The 20,732-nt window shown below is 40.6% G+C and overlaps 1 protein-coding gene across 10 annotated transcripts in view; it reads right to left on the bottom strand.

The window, feature by feature from the left end:
• mpp7a (MAGUK p55 scaffold protein 7a) overlaps window positions 1–20,732 on the bottom strand; it is a 132,545-nt gene that overhangs the window by 103,051 nt on the left and 8,762 nt on the right. Inside the window, exon 1 of one of the 10 annotated variants that reach the window (XM_069512548.1) lies at window positions 3,512–3,647. The exons of 8 other annotated variants lie outside the window; for them this stretch is intronic. The gene's annotated coding sequence lies outside the window, so the exon portion shown is untranslated. Of the gene's footprint in view, window positions 1–3,511; window positions 3,648–20,732 lie in introns of those variants that run through there. One more of the 10 variants, XM_020087865.2, reaches the window with a different exon arrangement.

Genomic DNA, 20,732 nt, shown 5'->3' on the forward strand with positions numbered 1-20,732 from the left:
TTCAAGTTTACAACCTTGTATCAGTTTTACTCTTGAATCTTTTGCTTCTTCCTTCCTCCCAAGAATGGATTTGACAGTGGAGGGATCGCAGCAAGTGGCCAAAAGGCAACAAGAGCCTCATTAGGAAAAGAAACAAGTAGAAAAACACGTCACACTCCGAAGCGTTCACATGGTTTTACTGGGCGGAATTGGTTCTGCATTCATGCTACCTCCATCTGCACCTGGACAGGACGTGCTACCGATGACACGGCAGAGGTCGACTCTGCCATTCAGCGCTACCAAAACCTCCCCGGGGTGCTGTTGGCGTGTTGGACTCTGTTCGGGACTGTCCCACATCGAGTGACAGGAAGTACAGCTTTTACTAGGCCACCGAGACTGACACCGATCCGCCTCATCACACGACAGACTCACATCCAAAGCCACCTCTGTCACACCTGATCTGGTTACAGCTCTAAGGACCAGTTTGCTCCAAAGCTGTGCTCCAGCTCCAGTGTCTGCGGATTCACTCCAGTCTAATGAGTTTATCTACACTGGTCCTTGGTCAGATGATGGAGCTATTCGGCCTGTGTGACACCTGCTCACGTTACCAATTCCAAACTGTCTGTTGCAACTCTGTGCAGCTTTCACCCTGCAGTGATTTTAGTCTTTTGTGAAATAAAGGAGATTAGGTTTTAATGACCAGTGTGCTTTTGTTTTCATGGATCTTTATGATCGTCAGCTATTTGACCTCCAGAAGTCACACTTTGTAACGTCTGAATATCATTTTCATTTCATGGCTACAGCTAATGCCACACCCTATTTCTGGTTGTGGCACCAAGTTTTTCGTACTTGGATTAGAGTTAGGGTTGAATCCAATATGGTAGAAAGTGATGTGGTAAATGCAAAAAAATACAAGAAAAATATTTAGATCTCCAGTTATTATCCACTTACGGAGACCCATCCCTTTATCTGAGCCTGCTGCCTACTACTTCAGAATCCTATAAAAAATCCAACATCTTTCACTTTCATGTTGAAGGGTGCACTGACTTGTTTTCACATGAGCTTCTGTGCTATTACGGCGATGATTACAAAAAGCAAACATACGTCCATAAAAAGAGGCATCCGTATTTATGCTGTGATGGAGTTTGGAAAGGGAAAGCAGGAGTTTGAGCAACACAGAAAGAAGAAGAGACGTGCACGTGCATGTGGGTTTTTGGAAGAATTCATAAAGTTTCTCCTTTTATGGAAAACAATGTTCTCTGCTACTTCGAGCCCGACTGGTGGGCTTCAGCTTTGGGTTGATGGTATGGAGTAGCTGTGAAGACAGATTGGATGTAAAATCAATTTGTATTTCAGCTACTCTACATCATATTGGCTTGTAGCGACCACAAAGTGCAAAGTCAGACAGACAGACGTAGATAGAGTTACAGCCACATGCACACAACCATACATGACACAATCGTAAGAGTATAATTTCAGCTGATCCAACTGTGGTAAAAGCGAACACTCATTTACACTCAGACGCACAGTGGAACTACATTTCAATGGGCTGTGCATAATTGCAGTGTATTAAACTGTGGTCGAGGGGAATGATCATCCACATGACATTTTGAGATGGAAATACCGAAAAATCCTCCTGATGCCAGCTGCATTGGGCAGCCCTTTGCCTTTTCTGTTTCTTCTGTGGAAAAACGCATTGTTGAATAATGTCTTTCTCCTGCCGCGGCCAGCACTGCCAAGATGTCACCATGTCGATTCCTATTAAGTGTAATGTGCGTGACGCTGGCAGGACAGGGTTGTGTTTTCAGGCGTGTGCCACGCGAATTCCTGCTAATAATCGTTAGCTTTACAAGGGATTGGAGCTGCTTAAACTAAGTCGTGGCGGTAGCTGGCATGGCCCAGTGTTCCTGGACTGACTTACTGCGTGAGGAGCAGTAATGACGATGAGCAATAGGAAGAAGTACACGCATACAAGTAAAAAACATGTGGAAACAGATTAGGGGAGCAAATGTGGAATATCACTGAACGCTGTTAAGCCATGACGAAGGAAAGTTCAAAATGAGAGGTTAATAGAGAAATGGGAAAAGTGATCTCTCTTCTCTCCATCTCAGGTGGGATTGTTTTGACAGCTCAGACAGAATCAGCACGCTGCCACGTGCTGCGCTGAAGCATCACGGCTTTCCACATAAAATACATCTGCTTATGTGTATATATGGGTGTTTTCTTCTCTCTCGCTCACAGATGCACATACACACAGGCATAAATCAGTGTTTACGTCAACCAGTTATTCCCGAGACCCTAAAACATCTGAAATCGCTCTCTCCTGACAATCACCACAACACACAGGGAGTGTTTCCTTGTTAAACAAACATCACATTCAAGAGAAGATTCAGCGCAACATTTACAAGGAATGGAAAGATGTATTTGAGGAACTCAGAGCTCACTGATATGGGAAAATATGAGTCTGAGTTCTGAATACATCTAATATGATGCACTACAAGTCTCATGAGAACTAGATATTTATTACAGAGGGTTTTAAGAGATGCTTGTGGATTTGTCAAAATAGCTTTGAGACTTTGCAATGGCTCTGACCACCACTGCTCACACCACTGGCTCAGCTGAGTGGTTTTCACTTGAAAGGTTCAGTGTGTAGAATTTAGTGACATTAAGTGGTGAAGTTTCATGTTGCAGTTAAGTACCCCCCCTTCCAGACAATTTGGACGACTGTAAAAAACAAACTCTATAACGAGAGGACCCTCTCCTGATGTAAACATAAAGGGTCCATTCTAGGGGAAAGAAAACAATAATTCATGCAGTTCAGGTGAAACACACCAGTGAAAACATCACTAGGATTATTTTATAGTCAATTTCTGCCAATAGATCCCTTTCGCTTAAATCTGACACACTGGATCTCAAACAAATGTTATTCTGATGTCATCTACAATGTAGTTGTGATAGGTGGGATGTTAATCAATATATAATTGTGGAGGTGAGGGGGCTGGGAGAAGATCTCCACCTGCACCACAGAGGATTAATCAGAGCAGGTGAGAGCTGTTAGCTGATTGATCCTCAGGTTTAAAACACACACACACACGCACAGACACGCAGCAGTGACGGACAGAGACTGAGCTGGAAGCAAGACGTCCAGCTGACACATACAGTTGTATTGTGGAGAGTTTTGTTTAAAAATGTATTAAAATATGTTAAAACCAGAATGGTTCGTCTCTGGCTGCTGCCTTTTACACCTGAGGATCAATCTGCCAACAGCTCTGATTGATCCTCTGTGGTACAGGTGAAGGTGGTCTCCCAGCCCCCTCCCCTCCACAATAATGAATAAGAATAACAAGGCCTCGCAAACATTCCTCGGACCACACAAAGACCTGTGCACCAATGAAAAGAAACTCATCTGTTCAGGCACCGTTGGTGACTGAATAGAGCAGATTCATCCTGATTTAATAAATGAAGAAGATATGTTAACACCGTTTATTAAATGCAACCAGGAGTATGACACAAAAGCTTGTCAGGGACTTACCAGATGACTTCCTTCCTGCAACAAAAACATGGGTCCACACACACAGCAGCAGCAGCAGGCACACCCACGCTGTTATTACAGTGCACGCTCGCTGACTCCTCCCACTCAGGAAGACACATGCACAGCAGGTGTATCAGCTCACCTGAACAGACCTGAAACTCGGGTTTCTGTTCCTGCTTTCGAGGCTCACGGTGCTCCACCCTCTTTCACCTGACGCTACAACACAGTGTTAACCAGTATGACCCCTGCACTGTTATTATGGCTATCCAGCAAAATGACAAGGCCGTGCTAAAACAGTTTTAATATTTCACGAGCTTGAAAAAGAAATTCCCTGACTGTGCTGGTACAAACCTATAACTGTGTCATTCCTTACATTTGTGGAGACTCCAACAAATAATAAGAAATTATTTAATTAATTTAAATAGTAATTAATTACTTATCATTACTGTTTTACAGAACAGCACCAAAATCAGAGTAGATAATGTGGCTCACTGGACACTACTCTCAAAGAGTAGGGACAACAAATGGCCACTAGATGGAGCAACCACCTCACCATAAATCTCCAGTTATAATATCGTGCAGGACTTTTTTGAGGAAAGTAGCAGAGAGTGTTAGTCTACATTGTTGCTTTGTGTTTGTTTGTCTCGGCCTTCATCATGACCTCAGATGTGTCAGTAAAGATGGGAGCCAGTAATCTCATCCTCTGTCTGCCAGGGTCCCCGTTATTACTACAACCAAGGGAAGGGGGTCACACAGGCTGATAGCAGATACACAGCAGTGTGTCATGCCTGCACAGAGACACAGAAAATAGCCATATCCCGACTGCAAATCATATCACAATAGAGTTTGATGAGCAGAGCTATTTTGCAGCACATGTCTGGCATACCAGCACCTTGTTGAAACAAGCATGATGCCTGTTTGAGAGATGGTGTTTGACAATGTTTCCTGTGTTCAGGGATGAAAATGCACTTGTTTTATTGACACAAATGATATGACGTGCAATAAACAGTGAAGCGTTCTTCTTAATGGTGCAGTGTGTGAATGTTGTAAATTAAAGGTGTGTGCTTTTATATGACTATATAACTGTTAATGTTGTCATTTTGGTCAGGTCTCTATTGCAAAGGGAATAGGATGTAGTTATATAAAATAACACAAACAAATAAAGAAAGTAGAATGGCACAACAGAGAGCACATACCCCCCCAACAGTCTCCTTGAACTCAAATATCAGTCGCCAGATTATGTCCATAGCCTTGAATTATTGCCTTGGAAATTTGTGAATACATAAAAAAAAAGCCCTACCTGACAATGTTAAGAAAAGTGATCTGCCCCTTTGTTCAGATCTGCCTAAAAATGTACGGGCCCTGTCTCATCGCTCCACTAAGATTCATGAAAAATCATTAAGTAGTTTCTGCCTAATCCTGCTGATAAACAAAGCAACCAATGGACAGGGGCAAAAACTTCGAATTATACATTATTATTGTTATTATTATTATTATTATTAATATTATTATCCATACAATACGACACTGTAGGAAAACCACTATATTCCAAATATTAACATTTACTGAGAAAGAAAATGCAATAAGAAGGCATTGTTGTTTCTGAAGAATTGTGACATGTTTTTATGGAATAAAACTCTAAAACAGTTCATTCATAATATCTAAAATCATTAGTAGCAGCCCTGAATTGTTCTCCCATACACTTCCGTGTCTTCACACCTCTTCCACCTCTTTGTCCTCCTCCCATCTCTCCCCTCTGGTTCCCATGCACACACAGCAGCTCTTTGTCTCTCTCTGACCCATTAACAGGGAGAGGAGGCACTATCAGTCGCCACTCACACATTCCTCCCTCACTCTCCCCGTCTCTGTCACACACACACAAACACAGTTTGGAGGGTCACATGTGGAATAGTAAACGACCATTTCAATTAATCCTGGACATGGAGTGGGAGACAATGAATCATCCTAATAAACTCTGCAGGAGGACAGAAAGACAAAGGGACGGATGGATCGGTCTCATAGTTGTGCTTGAAACAAAGGAGTCAAAATCACACTTTGCTTAATCAAACAATACCATTGACTTGATGTGAGTGCTTTACTGCTTTACTTAAGCCCTGCAGGACCCAGTGTGCCAGAATTAAATTGTATTTATTTATAGGGAGGGAGAGTCACACCACATTAATCCTCTATACAAACAATTTATTCACCATATATGTACTTTGCAACTCCACCTTTCACCAACATTAATTAGATGACGACAGATTCTCCGACGACATCTGTGAGGCAAGTAGCAATGTGCCTACGATGAGAGGCCCAGAGAGAACAGCAGGTAGACATAAGCCTCGCTAATCCGGACGTCCCTCTAAATGCCAGTGTCGCTGGGTAACCTACATCCTCAGCAGATATCACTGGAGTGAAGGACTCTACCTGCAGCAGACAGAGGCAGGACAGGAAGGACAGATAGAGAGACAGCTGGTTTGACAGATGGGATAAAACATGTAAAGAAGCAGGGATGCAACAGACAGGGAGGCCTGGAGGGTAACGCCAGGTCTGCGACCTGTCATCTGCGGGGTTACACACACATGCACGCACCCCTGCTGTGTGCGTTTACAGGACGAGCTGAGCCACAGTGGGAAGTGGAAGTGAGCCTATTAATAGATGCATAATTGATAAGAGCCAGGCCAGAGGAGAGAAATAAAATAAGAGGGATGAAATAATGAGTGACTGAAAGGGGAAAATGAAATCACAAAAATAAACACGTCAGTAAAACTCTTCGTTAATGAAGCAGTCCTCAGAGACGCTGGGTATATTAACTGCTGATGTTGGCTCGCTGCAGATTTATCCTGAAGATTTACCCATGACGGCACACACACACACACACACACACACACACACACTTGTTGGCAAACTGCACTACAGAATTCCCAAAGATACTTTTGTTGTAATCTGGAAACAATATTGCTATTGCAGCTCATTGTTCATAAGTCTGCAGTGAAAAGTTCAATTGTTAAGTGTCTTGGACAGCACATAACTTCGTTAACAGAAATTCAGGACCTCCTCGTTATAAAGCAGCAGCTCAACACAAAACATATCTAATGCTAATGGGAATATCATCCCATTTTCAGGCATTTGGTCATAAACCACAGAATTGGACATATTAATTTCCTGACCAGAATCATAAGTGAGGGATTTAGCAAAGTTATTAAAATCAAATTTAAGAGGCAATCCATCTTGATAGTCATTGAAATAGTCGACAGACTGACACTAAAATCCCAAAAGCTGCTCTGAGCGTTGGATTTAAAAAGTCAGTAATGGTTGGGCTCCACTGGAGACAATTCCAGAGTATGTCAACAAAGGAAGCCAATCCTTAACAACCTGACACTTTAAATAAATGGTGCCTGTCATCTAACACAGAGAAACGTCTAAACTGACTCAAGTAAATACAAGTAAATATGACTGAAGTATGAAAGACAGAGACTTTACACACACACAAGAGTTCAGCTTTTCTGTTTACAATTAGAATGATTTATTGATTTTAAGCTACTTACAAACTAATACATTTTATTTTCATCACTTGTGCAAATGGCATCCATACACCTCTGGAGTTGTTGAGCTTCTTAGACAAACACTGCTGTCAATCAGCACCAGGTAAACATTCATCTGCATCCGCTTTTGAATTTCACAACTGCCATCTAACTGTGAGAGAGCAACCTAAAAATAGAGCTGTTATTTGGTTAATCCCCAGAGAGGTGGCTTTTGGGAAATGCTCTGTTTTCATATGTCCGGTCCTGCTGTCCTGTGTTGCAAAACACATCTTGGAGTATTCCGGCACAAATACAAATATAATGGGATCTATTTCCACTTTGGGTGGAATCAATACCGGCAGTTAATTGAATAAGGGTTTGTTTTCTTGACGCTACAATAAGAACTCTCTCATGTTTTGTCACCCCAAGATTAGAATTAAGGGCTGGCGGTTGTATACCTCCACCTGCCGATCCAGTGACAGTTTATATCTATCTATCTATATCTGTCTGCTCAGACTCATAATATGAAGTAAAGAAATTTAATAAAAAGGTATTGACAATATTTTGTAAGGCTTAATGTCACAGTGGCCTCGATCAGTGACCTCCAAAATCAAATCATTTCTCCCTTAAATCCAAGTTATTATGGTGTATTTCTTTCTAACTATCTTTTGAAATTTAATAGAATAAACAAATAACTGATTAACCAGGAAAATAATTCTCATATGAATCAGAAAATAATTCTCATATGAATCAGAAAATAAAATAGTTATTAGTTGCATCCCCAGACTCAACCGCTCTGCTCTGGCTTGTCAGATAAGACACAGGCCCTCACTCTAGCTGTAACACAAAAACATTACTTGTAGTGACTGATAATCCTCTTGCTAAGCTGCTTATGACAGAAAACAAACAATTACTAGATGCCATCCAGCTGATGCTGTTGCATCATTTTTACTGCAGTAAGTAGATGCTCTGTGGTGAAACTGTGTCTATACACAGCAAGACAGATACTTCATTACAGATTCCTTATAAATAAACTAGAATGCCACTTGGAGAGCTCACTCTTCCACCAAAGCCCAGCAGTCCCTTTGTGAAACCACATTTAAATTCACTTGATCCAGATTTGTATTTTACAAAATTTTGAAAAACAAAATACCCATATCGCAATGTTAAAGAAAAAGAATGGAAAATCCTGGATTTCCCCTCATCCAGATCCGCACCAAAATTGAATGGGCTCTTACCCATACCACATCCTTCCACCAGGTTTTGTGGTAATCAATTTTATAGATATTTCATAATCCTGCTAAACAACAGACACATAAACAAACAAATATGAAAGCATTACTACGTTGGTGGAGACAAAGATAACATCTGTAAGATTTTTAATCATGCAGCCTAATCAGAGCATTGACTTATCCAGTTTTATCTAATCATATTTTTATTATATTTTTATTTTTTATTTATAGAATTACTTTCTTTTATTGTTGACTTTTCTATATTGATTACTTTGTTATGCATTAACTCGTTTTTTAATTCATTTTTAAAATCCTATGTTTTATCACTTGTTACCACTTTGAATTGCATTTTGATTATTATATTAATATTATTTATATTTTTTTAAAGTTTATAAGTTTGATTGATTGATAAACTTTTAATATTTGCCTTGTTTATGCACATAAGCAAGGCTATTCATGAGAAAAGCAAAGTGCAACAGAGAGAAGAGAACATGCATCTGAAGTAAACAATGGAAAGTGGTTTTCACAGAACAACAATCCACATCCTCCTAAAAAGCAGGATGACAAGTCTTTCCAGGCAAAACCGAGGTGTTTCCCTCTGTAGCCCACCACAGGAGCCTCCTCTTCCAGTAAACCACCACACACACAGTTCTGCCCTCTCTCCCTCCTGGGCCCAAACACAGGTGTAAATCAGCCACGGTGACGGCTCTCACATCCGCACTGTTACTCACACAGCGAGGATTCCAAACCACTGAGCATCCTCAATGCTCCCTCATCCTCAATCACCCTCCCACACAGTGCCAAGAGACAGTCAGGGCCTCTTACGAAGCAGTTATGAAAGGGGCAGGTTTAAATGATGTCTGTGAAAAGGGGAGTAGTTATAAAAAACAGTGTGAGAAAAGTTTTGATGAATATCAACACCAGCCCAGAAGATTCCACAAAGGGCAAAACAGGCCAAGGATGGAAAATGTTTGGAGGAGATACAATGTCCAAAGAAGGCAGAGTGTTAAAATGTTACTGCTGACATGTTTATCAGAGGAAGAATGGCTTCAGTGGAAAGTCAACGATACCCGTTTCCCACATACAGTGGTTTCTGAAAGTTTACAGCCCCCTTCAGTTTTTTACACACTTTATTGTTTTGTAGATTTCATTCTAATGGATTAAATCACCATCATGACCTGCAATGGCCCGAAGCATGCAGCCAATAAACCGCGGCAGTGTCTGACTATCCTTGAGCGTCTCAAGCCCAGACATAACTCGACAGAACATCTGTGGAGAAGATGGCAGTTCAGAGACACCATTCAGTCCAACAGAGCTAGAGAGGATCTGCCAAGACTTCAGTGCTGCCAAAGGGGCTTCTACAAAAAAATTGAATTAATGGTCTAAACACTTAAGTAAATAAGAGACTTCCGTGGATTTTTAGGGGAAGTTTTTACTATTTGGTTGCGGGTTATTCAGCGTAGACTGATGAGCAAAAATGACAATCTAATATTTAAATCGACAACACATGCAAAATGTCTGAAGCCACTAAATGCTGCACAGTTTTCTGGAAGGGAGGTTTGAATTCCAGTCAGTGAATACGGTCCCGCTGGTTTATTGGTGTGTAGTGGCAAAGCACCTAAACTCTCTGCATCCAAAATTCCTCATCAATATAGTATTTCTTATTCCAACAGTATGCACATAAAACATAAAGTATGTGCTTACTATTTACAGGGGGAAATTACAGTATACACTGCGCAAATACTACAGCAATGACGACAACAACTAAAAAACTAGAAAATACAATTGAGAGCGTCGAAAAATATAACCGTTGAGTAAACTGTCACCAGATTCAGCTATCAATACTGCTTCTTGTGAACTGTGAATGTTAACCAAACCTAGATATATCTACAAAGAAGATAAAGGTGCTTAGGTGATTGACCAGCAGTAGCATGGTCACAGCTGGCTGGCATGTTCACACTGCTTATATAATTCAGAAGAAGTTCATGTATTTCCCACACAGATAGACCAGGTGTTGGAGTCTTTGTTCTTCAAGGGCAAAAACCACACCTTTTCTCTTCTACCCCCAGCAAATGCAATCACATAATTTCCCCCTCTATGTGGACATACGATCCCATTGAGAGTATTGAAGCAAGTCTTTCGAGATGACCCAGACCTGACCCTGACGAGAACTCGCAGACAGAAAGACAGATGGGCAGCAGCGACCAGCAGCTGAGCCCCTCACTCACCCTATTGACTCAGAGGAATCTTAAGAGCATGTGGATTCAAACTATGCAACCCCGCATGAGGGTCAGTAGAGGAAAGCTTGGAAGACCTGGAATCTCTTAGCAGGAAAGAACAGTAGCAGAGATGCAATAAAGTTGTTGCTGATTTTAAGGCCTTACTATATTAGTATATGTATTTTTATAGTGAGGTAACAAGTGTTTTTACAAGGTTTTTAAAAAAAGAAAAACTCTGTATAGCCATAAATCATGCCATCATGCATGTTAGCAGACCCCAATAACATTATACACCCGCTAGAGTCTGCCAGTTAAAATTCTCATGAGCCCTGTGATACACACATTTATGCAACACCCAGCACTGCACACTCGCAGCTAAACACAGTGAAGTCTGTGGCTGACATAGTGAAGACAACAAGGATGCAAATTCCTTCAGATATTTACATGAGCTTTAATATTATCACTGTTGGCATGGAAACAATTGGGCTAGCATGCATCAAAACCATCATAAACTATCATCAAAACTATCATAAGACTGTCAAAGATTATGTCATACTATTTATAAACTGTACATATCACGTCCAATATTCTTTTATTGTCGACTCCCAATGACTCCCAGTCAAACACATAGAATTTTAAAAGCTGTTAGAATAAAAGTTCACAGCTTAATGCTCTTATGGCCGAGTGGATCTTCAGGTCTTCCACGACACTTTGGTTTATATAAGTGATCAGATAAATCTGATAAATATTCCAAAGTAGCCTACTTGGGGAAGGCACAGTGCAGCTGAATAAAGAAGTATCACCTTATAACCCTGGGGAACTCTTCATGTTGTGAAACCTATTTCACAGGGTTCCGTATTTTGGGGAAGTTTCTACCATTACTTCCAGGTTTCTATGATTTGGCAATCTGCCCATCTTGAAACAAAACTACTTCTGTTGTATACACTGTAATATTATATGTTTTTATTTATTGTATTATGATGCACATATTTTTTCACTATATTGTATACACTTACCCATACATATATTTTGTATATCTATATGTATTGTTATTATCTTAGTCTATATTCTTGGCTGGAGAAACAGTATAGAAATCAAATTTCTGATTCTGAAAACCAAATAATACCTTCTAGGCCTCTGACGCTGTATTGCTGCTTTACCCGTCACATGTGTTGATTTCCTGCTGATTTCCTGACTTCAAATTCAATTACATAATCAAATTGTGAAAAAAATCCAGATATTTAATTATGAAGATTAATATTCAACTGCAAAAAAACACTACTGCAACTGCTTCATGAGTTCTCACGTGGGTGGGCCGCAGGACTGAATGTGCTGCATAACAGAGTCACACACTCATTGACTAAACACACAATGTGGACCAAGCAAATAATTCCACAACAACTGTGAATGGCAGAGAGTTCACAACCCAACTCAGAAGCAGAGTGTGATTTGCACTCTAAACAATGAAACCCCATCGGGAAATACTTTAGATTTTAATCTGTGAACCTCAAACTTGTGGAAAATCGAGATAAAGTCATATGCAAGCAATGTAGGCTACTGTTAGCAAATCATTCCAGCATCAGCAACCTGAGGGCACAATTCAAAAATGTGCACGCAAATGAGAACTCCACCCAAACCGCCAAGTCTCAACTCAAATGCTACACCTTAATGTGTCTGTAAATAGATCTGTTAATAGATATTTTCAGGTTGAAATAAAACTAAACAAGTGGTCTTTTCTCTTAAGAGTATTGGCCTTTACCAACGTCTTTCACAGCGCAAACAGAGTCAAAGATGTAATTAGAGCAGCATGTGTGCGTTCTTCTAATCCTTTCAGCAAATCACATTTTCACGATTTTATTATCCCCAAGAGATTGACATCGACACGCGTCTGGGAGCAGATGGGATGGATCTAGAGAATCAATCATGTCAATTTTATGTCATACAGATGCACAACTTGACCTTTAAGTCTGCGAATGCAGCATTTTCCACTGCAAACACAGTGTCACACATACACAAGCTGTTGTGGTCCCCTGGCACATTGATAGCAGCAATAATGTCACCGATCAACACCTCCCAAATTACCATCCCACGCTGGTCGACCTGCAACCAAATACTGCACAAGTGTGTTAGTGAGGATGTGTGAGTGCACGGAGGTGCCAAACCCTCGGCCTTACCAGATCTCTTTTAGTCTGATTGCTCACCGGACAGGGACCCTCACAAGAACCATTACAACGTCATTAAACCCTATTTTTCCTTGTGATTACACATGCACTGTATTCACATACTCATGCATGACTTCTGTATGAAGCGATGCCAAGTGCAACAAATGCTCAATAACCACATTTTGGCCCTTGTGTTGCTCGTCTTTTATTCATTGCCTCGAGTTCTGGATGATTTTTCAGTTTGGAAAGGGAGTTGTTGATCTCAAATGTGTGCTGCAGCACAGTGTAATAAGTCCCATTTATCTTCCTCTAACTAAAAGAGATTGACAAGGCGCCATGCGGGGCTCTGGTAAAACTTTGGTCTGTTTCTAGAGTCAAAGCAGCTTTAGAATCAGGTTGCAGGATAAAGCTGGTAAGCTAACAGGATGATGGGGTTGAAAGCGACTCACTTTATGTTTGTGTCCCTGTCTATCCACAGAGTCCTGTCTTTCTGGTTCTTGATTAGATAAGTGTTAAGCGGTAACTCTAGACGGTTCGGGTGGGGGCTTGACAGAGCCTGTCAGAGCAAGAGCAAGGGATTACAATGTGATCTGAACATCTATTTGGCTCCGCAGAATTTCATTCACACTGAAAGTCTGTATGTATGAACGCAAATGTCCAAGTGAGAGCCTTTGGAGTTTCTAGACTTTCTCCACCTGGCCTCCTAGTTTAAAGTAGGAGCTGATGAGCACAGCAGGAGATCCTCCGCTGGATTCCCCGCAAGGGAGTAGGAAGAGAAGGAGGGAGCTTATAACAAGCAACAGACATAAAAAGAACATTTCTCCACCTTAAAAAGCTTTGACATACACATAGAGAGTTGGAGGTAATATGTGATCTCTGCAGCAGAATGAGTATATTAACACCTTGCTTCTGTCTGCTGCACCACCCCTCATCTGAATCCTCTGGAGGATTTAGGATTTATTGTTGTTGTGAATGCATCTGAGCAGAGAATCTCCCGCTGCGTTAGTTCATGTGTGAAAGGAAACCTCTGGAGAGTGTCCAGACCCAATTCTCCAGAGTTCCCCCGAAGGTCATCTCTGAAAATGGCTTTAGACTCAAAATCTGACTAGAGGGCTGGTGTTGCATTACAACAGTATGTTTGTGCAGGTTATGTGTACAAGATAAAAATCTTTTGGAAGCACAGCAGTCACATAGTTCAGGTAATGGCCTGTAAAAACAGGTCTGTGTGCAGCAGGATACAACAGTATCAGAAATGTATTTTCTGTCATTTGCAGTGGCTGCCTGAAGCTTTGCAGTGATGTTTGATTAAGAAGCATGTTCATAAGCCTCACTTGAACAAGCATCGAGTGCTGCACCTGAAGTTGGTGATTTTAGTAGTAATACCATAATGATATTACAGTAACAATGAAGTTAACTAAACGAAACATTCATTTATTTTCTTCATCCAAACGGAATGACTACCACTCCCCAAATTGACAACACACTGATGTCACACAGTCATCTATAACCCAATCAATATCAAGTATCGGTAGAAGCAGCCCAGATAGGCGATGAGGACAGGATGTACGTCGGTCATATAAAAGCTTTTAGTGTGCTCCTGAAATTGCAAGGTGAAACCAAAACTAACCAGATCAAAGTGAACCTAAATATCTGTGAAGAAGCAGGGTTGATATTACATAATGACATTATGTGTGTGTTCAGCAGAGTAGCTGTAAAATCAGGTCTGTGTGCAACAGGTTACAAACAAGTCAATTTTGAAGCAAATGGTAAAGTAAAAAGGAAAATAGAGTATGATCATTACTTGAAATGAAGAACTACTGACTATTTGACAATATTTGCTTCTTTGTTCCTTGATTTTTGCAGCATTGCAGAAGATAATCCAAATAAAATAATACATCCTCCAGCAGAAAGAGGATCTAAAAAGAGGGTGTTAGTTTAGTCAGAATTACTTTCACTCTGGACCACCGAGAGGCCGAGATTAAAACAAAGCATTGCTGCGTGTTCCATCTTCAGTCTTTATTTCCTGTGTTTGCACTGAATCATTTGCTCCTGGTAATCTAACACTCTTCAGAATGGGAACAAAACCAACAGTGGGCGAGTTATTGCATGCAATTAGTAGTTTAACACAGTGGACTTCAGGGTGAAAGACAAACTGGTTTTTGCAGAGAGATCAGTTGAAGTTAATGTACAGTAAAGTAGTTCAACGACTTTGTGTTGGATTCCCTTCTGGTATAGGGAATGGGTGGAAAGAGAGGAGGACGATCCAGCAACAACAGACCTGCTATTTTATCTCCCAGTCACTTCCACCAATTAACACATTCCTCCACCATGCTATGCACTACGAGAACATATTAGAAAACAAGGGTGTGCAACCCCATTTCCCGGTACCCCAAGTTAATTTGCATGGGCTGCTAGGAGGAGGGGACGGGGCACTAACAACAATGCCTCAATTGAGTATCCCAGAGTGGTGCCCCAAACTCTAAATGTGACTCACCTCATTTAAATACCATAAGTCTTTAAGTGACTGAAGTGTAACAATGCAATGAAAAGGCTCATCAGGGGGACTTTGCACCACAGTGGATCAAATGTGTGGTACTCCTTGAATTAAAGATTCAGACATTCTATTCACTGTTCCTGTAATTGAGGTAATTGCCTACAGCTCTTTTCAGTTGTGTGTGCCCTCCTCTGTCACATTCATCACATGTTAGTGTGTTGTGGGCTGAAAGGCATTTAGTGTGGCTAATAATTATCCCTATTATCTACACCGGCCTTTTCCAAAGTCTCTGAGCAGCAACTGTCAACGGCCTAATAATCATAATGCACACAGAAGAATCCCACACACACCTTTCCATATTCTCTCCATTTCCCTCAGTCTGAAGCGCTCTCATCTCCACTCTCCTCCACATTTCTTACACACAAACACGCACACACACACAGTGACATACAGCCAGCATTTCCTCCTCCACTCAGGCAGAATGGTATCACTTTCCACCACGACCTGCATCTCATCTCCCTGCTGCTTTGTAAGTGAAAGTGGAGACATTGAGAGGCAGTCTGTAAAGACTGGGATTAAAAAAAAATAAAAGTGTAGGTTTTCTAAAGGTTCCTACAATTTTTTTTACAGTAAGACAACAAGCAAAATGTGTGATTAAGTTAAAACTGTTCAGGTTACAAGGTCAGTAGGTTATATTCAGTACAGGTCAACAATATAATGAATGTGGAAATTCAATGATCTATAATCAAATGTCTTCTTTCTTTGCTGGTTGGAGCAAATAAAGAATTCTGATCATGGCAACCTCTGACCTGTTATTCCACCATCCACCTCCTCCCATTATCCATTTTTTTTTTAATTACTGAAACCACGTATAGGCCCACATGGTAAACTAGTGACTTTGCACAAATCAGGAAGAAACCACCTCATTCACAAACTTTGCAGATGATAAACAAACAACTAAAACAGCTTCCGACTGGAACTGATGTCACCTCAGCAACACAAGAGGGAACTACCCTGTGAGAGACTAAATTCAAGGCACCGCAGGCAGACAACAGCAATCTGCATGGCCCAGATTTCCCAGCGTTACTAGGGAGTATAGCCATTACCGCAACATACTGATACTTGAATATTTCTAGATAACGTATTCTTGGAAATACCTTCATCCTTTGACTGAGAAACTCCAGATGACTCTTAATGAGCAGTGGAGGAGTATCTGGCGTCTATCATCCAGAGTAACTGAGCTAATGCTGAGTAGTGTTGCCCAAGCGGTGAGCACATTGCAAAATGTCAACTGTGAACAAAGAGCACACTCTGGTTAAAATCATAACACTGAGAGTTACAACCATAAACTGTGCATCCACTTCCTCCTATTATACAGAATGCTGCCATCTTGTGAATTTGGAGCCCGAGTCTGTATAGTCGTGATCAGGGATGATGCCGTGGTCGCATGGTCCCGCTGACACGCGTGCCTGACCAATTAAGTCAGTCTCAGCTGTCAATCAACATTCAGCCCATTTTTATAGATTCATCATGTACCATCTGCTAACATGGAGGAGGCAGGATTAATGACTAAACTGCAGACAGCACTTTGGCTTCACTTATAGCTTATAACCATTTTATATACAGTTAATGGTTCAAATGAGACTGTGATGGACAGACAAACAAATGCAGTACAAACAAGTATTTTTCAGTGCCTACAATGAAGTGTTGTGATATTACATTACACACAAAAACTCCTTCATGTCTGCATGAAAAAAAACACAAGGCATAACCTCTTCAGAGTTTCTAATTCACTACCAAGAAAAACAGCTGCTTTTAATAGGCAGTTCTTGCACAGAGCAACACTTTGTATCACATGACCTTAAAAAGACATTTAATCGTCCCTACAGCTCTTATCTGTCTAATCTGGGCCCTCAAACAAACGTCCAGTAGAGAGGAGGAACATACAAGACTGAATAATAAAGAAACCATTTCAGTTCTGGTTACTTATTCATTGCATACAGCTGACTCCAGACTGTGTGGTAGAACTGGACTGGTCAGTGACATAATGATAGAAGGGAATGAAGGAAGTGATAAGACCTCACATCAACCCAGGGGCCTTTCCTCTCGTCGTCTCAGTCCACATCCGTCCATCCAGTGTAGGATCTCATCATTTCTGCATCACAAGCAGCTGCTCTGAATATGAGACATTAGCTGATATGGCTCAATGCAAACGGACCAGGTTACAGTTTTCTGTGCCAGTCTTGTCTTGTCTCAAAGCTTTTCAAAGTTGAAATGAACTTATGACACAAACCAGCATACAGAAGATTAATCTCATCAGGTTACTAATGCTATGTCAGCAGCACTCAACACTTTACCCGAGATTTCGTGTATTTTTATTGCAAACACTTCAGCAGCTGAGCTCACTCTTTATTAATTCCTCCCTCTCGCTAAAGTTGTGCTACTCAGCAAAATCAGCTGTGACATGGTTTGTTTGGAATACAGTTTGTGCTGAGTAGGGCCATGACAGTTGAGGCCCGTTGCTTAGTACGGCTCAAACAATAAACTGGTTTGAAACCCAAGCCTAAGACAGCTAGCTGACCTCTGAGCTTTACATTTGACCCCTCTGTCAGCTGATGATGCAAAATGAGGTATGCTTTCAACACATGGAAGAACACCAGTGGTGACAAGCACATACCAATTTACTTAAAACTAAGAAACTAAGTCATTGCCTATGAAATAATCAGAGCTTTTTGCTGTTGCCTTAAATTAAGTTAAGGATTTCTCTGGGTTTGAACACTGCACAGGCTTATACATAGGTCTGGTAATTTTTTAGGATATTTTAATTAAGAATTGTTGTAAATGTAATGTAACATATTATACATTTAAGTTATTTGTAGAAACAATCTACTATGGGGGCGGTTGTGAGGGGGTAAAGCAGTCGTCCTCAAACTAGAAGGTCGTCAGCTCAAATCCCAGCCCATGCTGAACCCTGAAGGGCCCCTCATAGATGTTGAATGCACTAATTGGGAGTCGAATTTCCCAACAAATTTCAACTGCAGGTTAGTTTTGACAGACAGACAGACAGCAGACTGGTTATATCAGCACCTGTTTTGTATTATAGATGCAATTTTACAATAATTACCGCCTCGCTAATTAGGTATAAATCTGTCGATCCCAAACAAGCTCTAATCATTTCTGCAATACAAGCAGCTCTGTCCCCAGTGCTTTGAAGACGAGACATTAGCTGGTCCCAGCCTCCTGTATGTGTCTCAGACTATCTGCTGAGCTGCTTCTTAAAGATTAATATGAACACCATTCTTCTTCTCTTGTGGGTAGTAGTAGACTAGGTCTTTGCAGGTCATGTACATCACAGATGTCATAAGAGCTCAATTTCAAAATGCAATCTACTCATTTTCAGATTTAATTTCAAATTAATGTTTGCAAGTCAATTCCTCAACAAAGCACAACAGGACGACAGTGTACTGGCTAAATTAGATTATCTTTTAAAAGTTAGAACCATTTCTTCCTCACACGAAGCTCGAATCTTTTAACCTTTTCTGCCCTTGTGACTGGTGTTTCTATATTAAGCCTGCTCACAGCATTATCCTATGACACTGATTGATGATGATACTTTACATGAGACTTTTTCCACTGCAGTTTCCTGTCAGATCAACAGCCCAAGGTTTGTATTGGCACACGACATTCTATTACAGTCCCGAAAACAATCAAAGTTAAAATGGAAACTGACCCTTTAAATATTGTATATTTGTTAGTATGAAATCCACAAAGATGTGAAAACAGAGTTTTGTTGTCAGGTGTGTGGTTCGGAAATGTCTCTCTGGCAGATCTCCGCCACAGTTTCCTCCTGTAAAGCAGCAGTGTGTGTCACTGGCACACAATACTTCTCTGTTCACCGGATGCCAAATGGCCCAGTCATCACCCTCCATGCCACCCCTCCCCTCCACTCCTACCCCTCCTTCGCTATCTGTCTCAGCCTTTCTGTATCTGTCTTTCCCTGACCACGACAGAAGCTGCTGATGGTCAGTCAGATTAGCATCCAGCCGCTGAAGGGACGACTCCAAAGCCGACAGAGAAAGAGCTGCTTTGTCTTGATCTGGTGCCGACAACCCCGGAAGTAAGAGAGGAAACTGGGTGGAAAGAAAAACGATAGGGATATAATAATGTCGAAGTGTGAGAGAGTGAGTTTGGAAGATAACTTAAATACAAAACTGGAAGAATCTTGGTAGATATCATGTCATACATCAAATTACATCTCTTAAAAGAGACAACTAAAAGATTAATAGCCTATTACTTATATTTCATGTTGAAAATTGTAGTTCATAGTTTAACAATAGACTGATGACTGGTATAGGAAAATAATTAATCATTTGGTGGATGCATTTATTGACTGTCTTGGTTTGCTACAAAGTAAAATATTATATTACACCTTACAAAAATATATCCTTGAGCACCAGATCAATTGATAAATAATGGGCTACTTTCTCAACCAACATCTGCAGATATTATGCAACATTTGAAACTTAAAATGTGATGAAGTCAGATTAGAGATTTCCGAGGAAGAGTGGGAGTGGGCATTTGAGCAAAACAATTCAAGTCAAGACTCATTCTTAAGATGGAAGGAGTCAGTCAACAGCAACCATTAAAAAATGTTCAATATGGTGTTCCCTTAAAAAACTGTACTGTTACACCGACTCTTCTCTTTATTTTATTGGCAAGTGACACTCGTTCTAACTTTTTTTATTGCAATTAAGTTTTATTTCCTCATTTTAAATTGTAATCATTAAGCAATGAATATGGTTTAAGCCCCTTTATGGTGTATAATTGTATGTTATATATTCTGTATTGTGGAGTTTTTGTTGTGTTCTAATTGTTAAAATGTCCTATGCACCATAAACAAACTCTTTGACCCAGTGAACCTAGAAACCAAAGCCCAGCTCCACCCTGCCATCTATTCAAAGTCTATTCAAATCCAAACTGACTCGACAAACTAAAAGATGGCACAGTCTCCACTATTGTACAAAGTAAACTACTCCTACACACACTGCTGCACCAACACCACATGTCTTCTGTTATCATCTATATATATATCATACTTTAATTTCACCAGAGCCAAGAACCTCCCCTCCAAGGCCTTTCCATAGGGTCACTTAGCAATTAGTGGTGAGCTAAGAGCTAAGTTAGCAGAGAAGCCTGCCCTTTGATGCTACGGCACCATATGATAGGCAGCAGAGAATGATTCCAGCTGTTTAAATCTTAAGTAAAGGGCAAACACCAAATTACATCTGTGTCAGTTTTAGGCTCAAATTATGGCAGCTACTCGTGCAGGTTCTGTATTATCTGTGTCACTTCCAGGTCCAGTGTGTAACATTTAGGTGAAAGGGATTTATTGGCAGACATTGAATATAAAATAAATAGTGTGTGATCATCTAAACTGTGTTGTTTTCTTTACCCTATATGGGTCCTTTATATTTAAATACTTGATATTTACATCGATAGCAGGTACTCTCTTTTACAGTCGTCCAAACTGGACAAACTAAAACCCTTTTGAGTTTTTATGATAACTGAAAGCTACAACAGGTTCTCTCTC

The sequence above is a fragment of the Paralichthys olivaceus genome, chromosome 17 (genome assembly GCF_024713975.1).
Source record: "Paralichthys olivaceus isolate ysfri-2021 chromosome 17, ASM2471397v2, whole genome shotgun sequence".
In the NCBI taxonomy this organism is placed as follows: Eukaryota; Metazoa; Chordata; class Actinopteri; order Pleuronectiformes; family Paralichthyidae; genus Paralichthys; species Paralichthys olivaceus.